Raw genomic sequence first — 12589 nt, 5'->3', positions numbered from 1 at the left:
GATTGTCCTTTGAACAGATCAGTGGAGCATTTTTGGCAAGACATGTCAACTCTGTGTCTTCAGAAGAAAAAAATTAAGCCTTCAAACAAAAGAACATTATACTTACTGTGAAACATGGAGGAGTCTCGGTTATGTTTTGGGACTGCTTTGCTGCATCTGGCATGGGGTGCCTTATGTCTGTGCAGAGAACAATGAAATCTCAAGAATATCAAGACATTCTAGAACAAAATGTACTGCCCAGTGTCAGAAAGCTCTGTCTAAGTCGCAGATCATGAATCCTCCAACAGGATAATGACCCAAAACACACAGCTAAAAGCACCCAAGAATGGCTAAGAACAAAACTTTGGAATATTCTGAAGTGGCCTTCATGAGGTCTGATTTGAATTCTATCAAATATCCATGGAAAGAACTAAAACATGCAGTGTGGAGAAGACCCACTTTAAACCTGACACAGCTGGACCAGTTTGCCCAGGATGAGTGGGCTGAACGACCTGTCGATAGGTGCAGAAGTCTCATGGAGGGCTGCAGGAATCACTTGTTTGCAGTGAGTACCTCTGAAGGTTGTGCAACAAAATATTAGGTTTAAGGATCCCATCATTTTTGTTCATACTATTTTCATTTGTGATATTATTTGAAATATTCTGTTGAATCAAAACTCTAAAGCAAAGTCTAATTTTTGTTAAATACTGAAAAAAATCATGTGCGAAAGTACCAATTACTTTTGTCACTTTTAAGTTATTTCAGAGACAATTATGGGTTCTTCTTTGATCGTGTGGGGGTACCAACAATTTTTTTATGTCTGTATAGGGCACCCAAACTGTGAAAGGATCTTCCTTCAAAAATTAGTGAAGCCCCATTGGTCAACACAATTAAATCAATGATAAAGATCCATCACTGAACTTCAATACCCTGAAATGGACTAGCATTTTAGAAATGAGACGCATGGGTAGAACCTTTAAAAGATGTAGCAGAGAAATTGCTATAATACAGTATTTTGATCTTGATCTTTTACAATTAGCTAACCAAACAAGTCTAATAGACTGAATGGTCTTCTCTCATTTGCCATATTTGTGAGGAGCAGTGGATGCAACAGCAAATGTAAAAGAACATCTCAGTGGATAAGTAATAAATTAAGAACATTTTTAAACAGCTTTTAGAAAAAAGATAGAATGATTTGTGTATTTTCATCTTAAAGTGTAAGTTCGATATTTTTCAAGTTGAAGATATTTCTTCACAATCGTGGTTTATAGTGATTTGTAAAATTGTGTTTTAAAGTGGAGTATTTTTATACTGGCCTATTGTTGTATTTTAAAATTGAGGTGAATGGGGTGTGAATCAATTTTCTTCTTCTTCTTCGTCTTTCGGCTGCTCCCGTTAGGGGTTGCCACAGCGGATCATCTTCTTCCATACCTTTCTGTCCTCTGCATCTTGTTCTGTTACACCCATCACCTGCATGTCCTCTCTCATATATATTATATATAGGTTGCACCTCAGACTGTCCAGGAGCTCAGTGATGCCCTGGTGCAGATCTGAGAGGAGATCCCCAGGACACCATCCGTCGTCTCATTAGCAGCGTGCCCTGACGTTATATATATATATATAATCTGCTCAAAAAAAATAAAGGGACACGTTTTAATCAGAGTATAGCATCAAGTCAGTGACACTTCTGGGCTATTGATCTGGTCAGTTAAGTAGCAGAGGGGGTTGTTAATCACTTTCAGCTGCTTTGGTGTTAATGAAATTAAGAACAGGGGCATTGGGAGGGGGGGCAACAATGAGATGACACCCAAAATATGAATGGTTAAAAAAGGTGGAGGCCACTGACATTTTTCCCTTCTCATCTGTTCTTTCACTAGTTTTGCATTTGGCTACGATCAGTGTCACTACTGGTAGCATGAGGCAATACCTGGACGCAACAGAGGTTGCACAGGTGGTCCAATTTCTCCAGGATGGCACAGTCTTAAAGGCATGGAGGAGATTTCAGGAGACTGGCAGTTACTCTAGGAGAGCTGGACAGGGCCGTAGAAGGTCCTTAACCCATCAGCAGGATCGGTATCTGCTCCTTTGGGCAAGGAGGAACAGGATGAGCACTGCCAGAGCTCTACAAAATGACCTCCAGCAGGCCACTGGTGTGAATGTCTCTGACCAAAAAATCAGAAACAGACTTCATGAGGGTGGCCTGAGGGCCCGATGTCCTCTAGTGGGCCCTGTGCTCACAGTCTGGCACTGTGGAGCTTGATTGCCGTTTGCCATAGAATACCAGAATTGGCAGGTCCACCACTGGTGCCCTGTGCTTTACATAGATGAGAGCAGGTTCACCCTGAGCACATGTGACAGACGTGAAAAGGTCTGGAGAAGCCATGGAGAACGTTATGCTGCCTGTAGCATTATTCAGCAAGACCGGTTTGGTGGTGGGTCAGTGTTGGTCTGGGGAGGCACATCCATGGAGGGACACACAGACCTCTACAGGCTAGACAATGGCACCTTGGCTGCCATTAGGTATCGGGATGAAATCCGTGGACCCATTGTCAGACCCTATGCTGGTGCAGTGGATCCTGGGTTCCTCCTGGTATACGACAATGCCCAGCCTCATGTGGCGAGAGTATGCAGGCAGTTCCTGGAGGATGAAGGAATTGACACCATTGACTGGCCCCCACACTCACTAGCCTGACCTCAATCCAATAGAACACCTCTGGGTGTAACATTATGTTTCGGTTCATCTGACGCCGCCAGGTTGCACCTTAGCGTGTCTAGGAGCTCAGTGATGCCCTGGTCCAGATCTGGGAGGAGATCCCCAAGGACACCATCCGTCATCTCATTAGGAACATGCCCGACGTCATACAAGCTATATATTTAGCACATGGGGGCCATACAAACTACTGAGTACGATTTGGAGTTGCTGCAATGAAATTACTGCTATATGGACCAGACTGCCGCAATATTTTTTCACTTTGATTTTTGGAGTGTCTTTGAGTTCAGCCCTTTGTAGGTTGATAACTTTCATTTCCATCAAACGATGTGGCTTCCTTTCGTTCCTAACACATTTACCAGTCCATATCAGTACAGATATCCAGCAGGATTTTTTTTTGAGATCTGATGTGTTTTGAAAGTGTTCCTTTAATTTTTTTGAGCAGTATGTATACACAGTGCCATTCCATAATGTTTGGGACAAACACATATTTTTTATTGATTTTCCACATTGCTCCACAGTTTAAATTGTTGTCATTTCTACTTGCTGTGATCAAAATGTATGCAAATCCCATTAAATGAAAGTCTGCAATGTGCACTTTAATCAAATCTTAATTGTTTGATTTGTTATTTTAAACTGTAGAGCAGAGGGGTAAATCTTTGAAGAATGTGTCTTTGTCCAACGCATTATGGAGGACACTGTATATACAGTAGGTGACAACACTTTTGGACAACTCCATTTTCCCTCATCCACCCTGCTATGAGAGACCTGGCATTTTCCGATTTACACATATTGGAGAGTGTTTTCAAAACAATATATTTTCAGTACATTTGTCAGTGTTAACAGGAGTTTAAAACTAATTGAAAAAAAGTGTTTTCAAGTTTATTCATGTTAGTATGGAGTAGGTGTAGGTTTGGCGTACACTGGACAGGTGCCTCATCTGGGGCTGGTTGCAGTTTTTGTCCCAATGATACTTGGGTGGGCTTCACAACCCACAACCTTGAAATGGTTAAGCTGGTCTGATAATTGATGGATCCACTACTATTATTACTACTGTTAGTAATAGCAAAAATAGTTAAAGAGCATCCAGAAGATGCAAAATGCAGCTGTTCATAATTAAACTGGTAGTATCAGCTGGAACGAAATATCAGAGAAATCTGAGGTTGGTATTAATACATTATAAGAATGCATTCAACTATGTTCCTCATACCCACATAATACTAATACTAGCAACACTTCAAGTATGTCCACCTATTGTTATATTCATGACAACAATGTGCAAAACTGCCAGTCCAAAATGTGGATATTTCACAACATAGCAAAACAGAAAACATTGCCATCAGGCAAGGAATATTATAAGGCAACTGCTTGTTTTGTCTCTGATTTACAGTATATTTCTCATGAGTATGCTAGGGTATGTAGTCAGCAAAAACAAAAAGAGTCAATTACATTTTATATGGATGACTTGAAGCCATTTGTGAAAGATAAATATAAACTGTAGCAGGACCTGACTACAATAAAAGCATTCAGTGATTAAATGAAAATGGAATTTAGCCTGAACAATGGTGCCATTTGTCAAGCTAGTGAACATCCAAAATATCCAGATGAATGACAAAATATAATTAAGAACATGAATAACAACAAAATGAAATGACTTACTGTTGAGAAAAACAAACATATACAACACCCCTCGATGTTGGAGGAGATTAAGAAAGAACACTGGCAACGAGGCAGGCAACTACTCAACAGAATAAAATCAAAGTTACAGCTTTGCTGTTCCTCAACTTCTAGCTATAGAAGAATAGACTGACTGAGAGCTGTGATCCAAAGACAGGAAAGCTTATGAACTGGTCCTGTGGGACCAGTTTTCTTTGTATTACTGTGGTGTTTTTTGGGATATGGGCTGTTCAAGAGCATGGGTCACAACATAAATAACAAAATATTGCTGGGAAACTGAGATATACCCAGGATAAGCGTTATGAGGTCTAGGAACAGTTGAACTAAATGTGAGCTTTCAGAGTAGTTATGGTCTTTTAGTAGGTCAGTACTAATGACTCTGGAATTCATTTAGAGGTCAGTTAATAATTAAAAACACAAGCAATGTGAATCACATTCTTCTTTATAAAACCCATATCTGCTTCTGTTTTAAATTCCAACAGCGTGATATTTATCGCCAAGCAGTGGGTTGGTGCCAAGTCATTACAATACACAATTGCTTAATCTATCGAAGAAAATTATTTGAGACAAAAAGTACACAGGCATGGCCATAATTCCTAGCCGAATGCAGAAGAGCTACTGGGAGATCGCTATGATCTGCAGCATTATCTATGGCCGAGATCAGCCACTCTGTGGCTTGCTTATTAAATGAAGGAAGAAGAGCATGCTGATCGTTCTCAGAGCAACCATAAGTTTAACATGTGTGCCCTTGCATTGTTACAACATTAAACACCAGCTCGTTTCCAGTACACACAGCCATTATTTATTTTTTTGTTTTTATCTAAAATCAGGATCATCAAGTTTTTCTGGAGGCTGGACTTTATATTAAAATGTTGAGACATTTAGATAAAATGTTGAAAAGCAAAAAAAAAAGTAAGTGTATAAAGGCACTGTTATACTTTATATAAACTAGAAAAATTCATTGAATATAACCTACAGTATATGTATTTAATGAGTCTTCAAAGTAATAATGCTTTTGTTAATGTTTTGTATACATATAGCAAGTGGCAAATAAAGAGAAAGCAAATAAACTGCTGATAAGAATTAAAGGAACACTTTGAAAACACATCAGATCTCAATGGGAAAAAAATCCTGCTGGATATCTCTACTGATATGGACTGGGTAATGTGTTAGGAACGAAAGGATGCCACATCATTTGATGGAAATGAAAATTATCAACCTACAATTCAAAGACACCCCGAAAATCAAAGTGAAAAAATGATGCTGCAGGCAGGTTAGTCCATTTAGCCAAAATTTAATTGCAGCAACTCCAAATCATACTCAGTAGTTTGTATGGCCCCCACGTGCTAAATATATAGCTTGTATGACATCGGGGCATGCTCCTAATGAGATGACGCATGGTGTCCTTAGGGGATCTCCTCCCAGATCTGGACCAGGGCATCCATGAGCTCCTGGACACTCTAAGGTGCAACCTGGCGGCGTCGGATGGACTGAAACATAATGTCAAAAAACGTAACATAAAAACATCACATAGAATCGTTGCACAAAATCGTTGCACATTTAGGCTTAGGATTTTACATATACAGAGTAGATATGAAGTGCTCTGAGTGTCCTTGCATTGAGGACACTTTTGTAAATTTCACCAACACACAAAGGCTCTCCTGCTTACTAGTTAGTGATTGGCTGAACTATGGAAAACAACAACAGTTTATTCATATAGCACATTTTCATTCAAACAGTGTAGTTCAAAGTGCTTTACAAGGTGTCAAAGAGAAAGTTACAAGAAAAGAAAAATAATTAAGATTAGCAAGAATATTAATGAATAAGTAACAAAGAAATAACAAATAAATCTATATGACCTTATAAAACAGATATATAACTAGTAGAAGAGTAGTATCTTTATATACAATATCATGATGTAAGTCTCCAATGATGCAACATTGACATCTAAAATTAGTTCAGATTACCTTCAATTGTTGGTTAATTCAGTGGCGTAGCTCGAGTTGGTGCCGCTCAGGGTGGGGCGCTGCTTCAATGTGCCGCCCTCCAACATATCTGAATATGTTAACCTATTTAAATAGAAAATTAAAATGACGTATAGAGAAAAATTAAGATACATTTTGCATAGATTTATTCATATATGGAGAAACAGCAATAATTTTTCACATGTAATTATTTATAAGTATCAACTAGACAAGAATATAGTATAGACGCACTGCTAAGCCGTGTTTTAATTATTAGTTTAATACAATTACGCTGCGAAAACCAGAACCAGAGTAGTGTACAAGTGAGAGGTGGGGATGTTTTCTGCGCAGATCAAGAACACATTTGGATTGATAAACAAAATTATAAATTGTAAATTAGTTGTTTATCTTCCTTGAAATTATTATCGGTGTAATGTTTATGTTTATTTTTGATATTGCCTCATAATCTTCAACTGCTGTGTCTGATGCTGTCACAGGAGGACAGTCTGAAAATAATTTTTGAAGCATTTGTGGATAAAAATCAGAGTTTTACTTTTTTTATTTATGAGTGATATTTTTCTGAACCGTGCTGCTTACACACAAATTGTACTGAGCCTTTTGGCCAATAATACGGCCCCCAAAAATGTGCCACCAGGGGCGGACTGCCCCCAAGCTACGCCACTGGGTTAATTTTATTGGCAGCTGACATTACTGATTTAGTTAATATCTTGTTGTTATCTGCTGTCAATGAAAGGACAAAATAAAGTTTAGATAAATTGTAGGATAATATATTCACATGTTTGTTTTTGAAATATCTAAATATTCAGTTTCATTTTGATTGGCCTTTACTGCATTAAATAAGGTTATTATGCATGTTCAGTAGTAGTAGTACTAGTAGTAGTTTTTATTTTTTTTGTTATTATTAGTAGTAGTATTTTACATATTAGTTGTAGGAACAGTAATGGTAGTAGTATAGTTATAACAAAGAGTAACAGCACATTGATACTTTGGACGATTATTATTATTATTCTTTCATTTATAAAGGATGTCACAGGTGGCTGGGTGTGGTCGGCATTCGGCTGCCTATAAAAGGGTCCGCCTCCCGACAATCAAGGCTGGAGTCGGGTGAGGAGGTGGACAAGGTCGGAGAAGGAGGTGGGCGAAGAGAGGCCCAGTGTAAATAGTGTGCTGAGAAGAGAAGAGGTGGCTGAAGGAAGCCTGGACTGTTGGGACTGTGGGGAACTGGTATTGGTGCACTTATTGACTGTATATAGTAGCGTGTGTAAATAAACGTGTGGTGATGGACGTAGTCGTGTCTGCCTGCCTGTGTCCGGGTCGCCCTAATCCACAAGGAAACAATTAGTGGTGTCATTGCTATTAAATACTATTGAAGTCCAAAACTATGGGTTGCCTGTCGGATTGTAGCAACCCCTCCAATTGCCAGTTTTTCAAAACTTCAGCTCATCAGGACACACTTGAGATCATCCGCAGCACAAGAACGTATGAGCAGCTTGGCTATCATCAGAAGCAACTCAAACCTCTCACAGAAGCCATCGTATGAAGACCTCATAGATGACGTTTCCTTCATAAAATGTCAATGTGGACTGTTGTGATATGCAGCAAAGAGACTGAAGAAACCACAAGCATTCACTTTCAAGTTTTGATTATTTTTTTTAAAAAGTATTTGTATTAATGTTAAAAGATATATTTAAGAATGTGATGTGTGCTGCTTTGTTTATTTATTATTTATTTATTTGTTGTTCAAATTAAAGCTGTTTTAAGAAATAACTAATGCAGTAGTTTCAGGTGGGGAGCAAAGTGGGGGCCCACAAAAAGATTCTGCTTAGGGACACCAGTTTACTTAAGGGCGACACTGAATACTGTAGTCCATTTTTATGCAGAGCAATTCTTGAGTAACGATTCAGTAAATCATTATTTGTTATGGATACTTTTGTAATACCCAATATCACAAAGTGCTGTACTAACTAAACAAGGAAAATATAACAATTATGCTTAATGTTTGGTCTTAATATTTGGAAAAAAGGACATCAAATAAAGCAAAAGAAATATTATGGACATTCTATATTATGCACAGCGACTGTTACAGGCAGCTGTTAAGAGTCCATAAGAGTGCCAGAGCCAGCCTCACATTGCACATACAGCTTACAAATTCGCCCCATCCACAGAGTCGTGGGGTGCCCCCTTTATTGCTCACCAAGACGGGACGGCCCAAAGCTCTCAGCAGGCAGTGCTAATCCACAACACCACAGAGAAAATTATGAACCGGAGAGAGCAGCAATTCTGAGAAATGGATGTTCAAAGAATGAAAAAAAAAATTTTGAGTTGATAATTTTGTGCATTTCTTTCATGGAGATCTTCTTCTCTTAGGCCTTCCTCTTTTTCTCTTCCCTGGCAGCTCTATCCTTAGCATCCTTCTCCCAACATACTCAGCATCTCTCCTCTGCACATGTCTAAACCAACACAATCTCGTCTCTCTGACTTTGTTTCCCAACCGTCCGACTTGAGCTGACCCTCTAATGTACTCATTTCTAATCCTGTCCATCCTTGTCACACCCAATGCAAATCTTAGCATCTTTATAACTCTGCAACCTCCAGCTCTGTCTCCTGCTTTCTGGTCAGTGCCACCATCTCCAACCCACATACAGTCATATGAAAACGTTTGGGAACCCCTCTTAATTCTTTGGATTTTTGTTTATCATTGGCTGAGCTTTCAAAGTAGCAACTTCCTTTTAATATATGACATGCCTTATGGAAACAGTAGTATTTCAGCAGTGACATTAAGTTTATTGGATTAACAGAAAATATGCAATATGCATCATAACAAAATTAGATAGGTGCATAAATTTGGGCACTCCAACAGAGATATTACATCAATACTTAGTTGAGCCTCCTTTTGCAAATATAACAGGCTGAGAGGGGTTCCCAAACTTTTTCATATGACTGTAACATAGCTGGTCTCACTACTGTCCAGTAGACCACAAATTACTCCTTCTCCACCCATTCCACCCTGCCTGTACTATTTTTTCACCTCTCTTCCACAATCTTCATTACCCTGTATTGTTAATCCCAAGTATTTAAACTCATCCACCTTCGCCAACTCTTCTTCTTGCATCCTCACCATTCCACTGACCTCCCTCTTATTTACACACATGTATTCTGTCTTGTTCCTACTGACCTTCATTCTTCTCCTCTCTAGAGCTTATCTCCACCTCTCCAGGGTCTCCTCAACCTGCTCCCTACTCTCGCTACAGATCACAATGTCATCAGCAAACATCATAGTCCACGAGGACTCCTGTCTAATCTTGTCTGTCAACCTGTCCATCACCATTGCAAATAAGAAAGGGCTCAGAGCCGATCCCTGATGTAATCCCACCTCCACCTTGAATGCATCCGTCACTCCTACTGCAGACTTCACCACTGACACACTTCCCTCATACATATCCTATACAACTCTTACATACTTCTCTGCCACACCCGACTTCCTCATAAAATACCACAGCTTCTCTCGAGGCACCCTGTCATGTGCTTTCTCCAGGTCCACAAAGACGCAATGCAACTCCTTCTGGCCTTCTCTATACTTCTCCATCAATACCCTCAGAGTAAATATCGCATCTGTGGTGCTCATTCTTGGCATGAAACCATACTGCTGCTCACTAATCATCACCTCCCTTCTTAACCTAGCTTCCACTACTCTTTCCCATAACTTCATGCTGTGGCTCATCAATTTTATCCCCCTGTAGTAATGGCCTTCCCATTCTTCATCCTCTTCATAGCTGTCCTTACTTCCTCCTTGTTAATCCGTTGCACTTCCTGATTCACTATCTCCACATCATCCAACCTCTTTTCGCTCTCGTTCTCTTCATTCATCAGCCTCTCAAAGTACTCTTTCCATTTGCTCAACACACTCTCCTCGCTTGTGAGTATGTTTCCATCTTCATCCTTTATCACCCTAACCTGCTGCACATCTTTCCCAGCTGGGTCCCTCTGTCTAGCCAATCAATACAGGTCCTTTTCTTCCTCCTTAGTGTCCAACCTCTCATACAACTCATCCTATGCCTTTTCTTTAGCCTTCGCCACCTCACTCTTCACCTTGCGCCTTATCTCCTTGTACTCTTGTCTTTCTTCTGCATCTCTCTGACTATCCCACTTCTTCTTTGCCATCCTGTTCCTCTGTATACTCTCCTGTACTTCCCCATTCCACCACCAGGTTTCCTTTTCCTCCTTCCTCTGTCCAAATGTTACACCAAGCACCCTTCTAGCTGTCCCCCTTACTACATCTGCTGTAGTTTCCCAACTGTCTTTTAACTCTTCACTACCACCCAGTGCCTGTCTCACCTCCTCCCTAAACTCAACCTTGCAGTCTTCCTTTTTCAGCTTCCACCATTTGATCCTTGGCTCTGTCCTCACTCTCTTCATCTACTGGATCTCCAACGTCATCCTACAGACCACCATCCTATGCTGCTTAACTATTTTCCCCTGCCACCACTTTGCAGTCTACAATCTCCTTCAGATTGACTCTTCTGTGTAGGATGTAATCTACCTGTGTGCATCTTCCTCCACTCTTGTATGTCACCCTATGTTCCTCACTTTTCTTAAAATACATATTCACCACAGCCATGTCCATCCTTTTGGCAAAATCCACTATCCTCTGACCTTCTTCATTCCTCTCCTTGACACCATACCTACCCATCACCTCCTCGTCTCCTCTGTTCCCTTCACCAACATGTTCATTGAAATCCACTCCAATCACTACTTTCTGTCCCTTGGGTACACTGTTCATCACTTCATCCAACTCACTCCAATAATCTTCTTTCTCGTCCAATGTACACCCAACTTGCAGGGCATATGCACTAACAACATTCATCATCACACCTCCAATTTCCAGCTTCATAATTACTCTGTCTGACACTATTTTCACCTCCAAAACACTCTTGACATTCAGTTCCTTCAGAATAACCGCTACTTCATTTCCCCTCCTATCCTCACCATGACAGAAAAATTTGAATCCACCTCTGATCCACCTGGCCTTACTCCCCTTTCATTTAGTCTCTTGCACGCACAATATATCAACCTTCCTTCTCTCCATCATATCTGCTAACTCTCTCCCTTTACCAGTCATTCTGCCAGCATTGAAAGTTCCTACCCTCAGTTCCATTCTCTTTACCTTCCTCCTCTCTTCCTGCCTCTGGACACATCTCCCCTTCTTCTTCTCCTCCTTCTTCTTCTTCGGTGATGACCACATAAAATTTCTGCTCAGGCAATGAAGGGAAAAATTTCAGCCTGTCTTGTTATAGTATGGTCTTTAATGAGAAGCTGTATCAAACATTTTTTTGAAGAAGAAAATAAAATCATATTTATCTTTATGCCACTGTTCATCCTGAACACTACCACAAACCCATTATTTAGGATTAATGTTTCCGAACAGAAATGCATTTAATATTTATCTGTACATTACAGTCATATGAGCACATTAAGAGAAACACCAGTAAAACCAAGCAAGTTCTATTTTCCAACATATATCATCAAGATGGCACCGACTGGTGTGGCTGGCCATCTGCTCGTCTCGCTAATCTATGTTTTAACTTTGTTTTTATGTTCTAGTTTATCTCAACGGCCACTGTCCTATGATCGTGATTCTTTACTTAACATATTTTCTTGCTTGCTTTCCTCTCAAATTTCATCTCCTGATGGGATATTATGTGAACCTCCACCTTTGTTTTATTCATCTGCTGACTTCTTCACCTGGACGCCAGTGTTCACCTGTATCAGTGAGCTGAATGCCTCTCGGAGACGCAAACGCACCTGCCGCCGCCATGGAAAAAGAGCCGATATTCCTATTAAACAACGCCGACTCAAGTCCCAGAGCTTAGATTCCCGATGCCTGTGAGTCGTCTATGACCCATCTTATCCTGCACAGGATTCCATCCCTGGTCCATGGGCACTGGTTACTGGATTTACTTTCTCCATTTCAAGGCGGCATCACTCTTCCTCGATGTGCTCTTGGGGAGTAAACCCTGCTAATCTTCGCACACTCACCCATGTTCGTCCTGCAGCGAGCTCTTCTACTTCTATCAAGGCTGCTCTCTTGAACATGCGATCAGTGTCTAATAAAACTTTTATTCTGCAAGACTTTATTATCTCAAATAATCTGGATTCATCACTGAGACCTGGGGCCTCATGTGTAAACGGTACGTACGCACAGAAATGTTGCGTACGAACGTTTCCACGCTCAAATCGC

The sequence above is a fragment of the Erpetoichthys calabaricus genome, chromosome 15, assembly GCF_900747795.2.
Source record: "Erpetoichthys calabaricus chromosome 15, fErpCal1.3, whole genome shotgun sequence".
NCBI classification, from domain to species: Eukaryota; Metazoa; Chordata; class Cladistia; order Polypteriformes; family Polypteridae; genus Erpetoichthys; species Erpetoichthys calabaricus.
Note: the sequence above shows the minus strand (reverse complement) of the source record.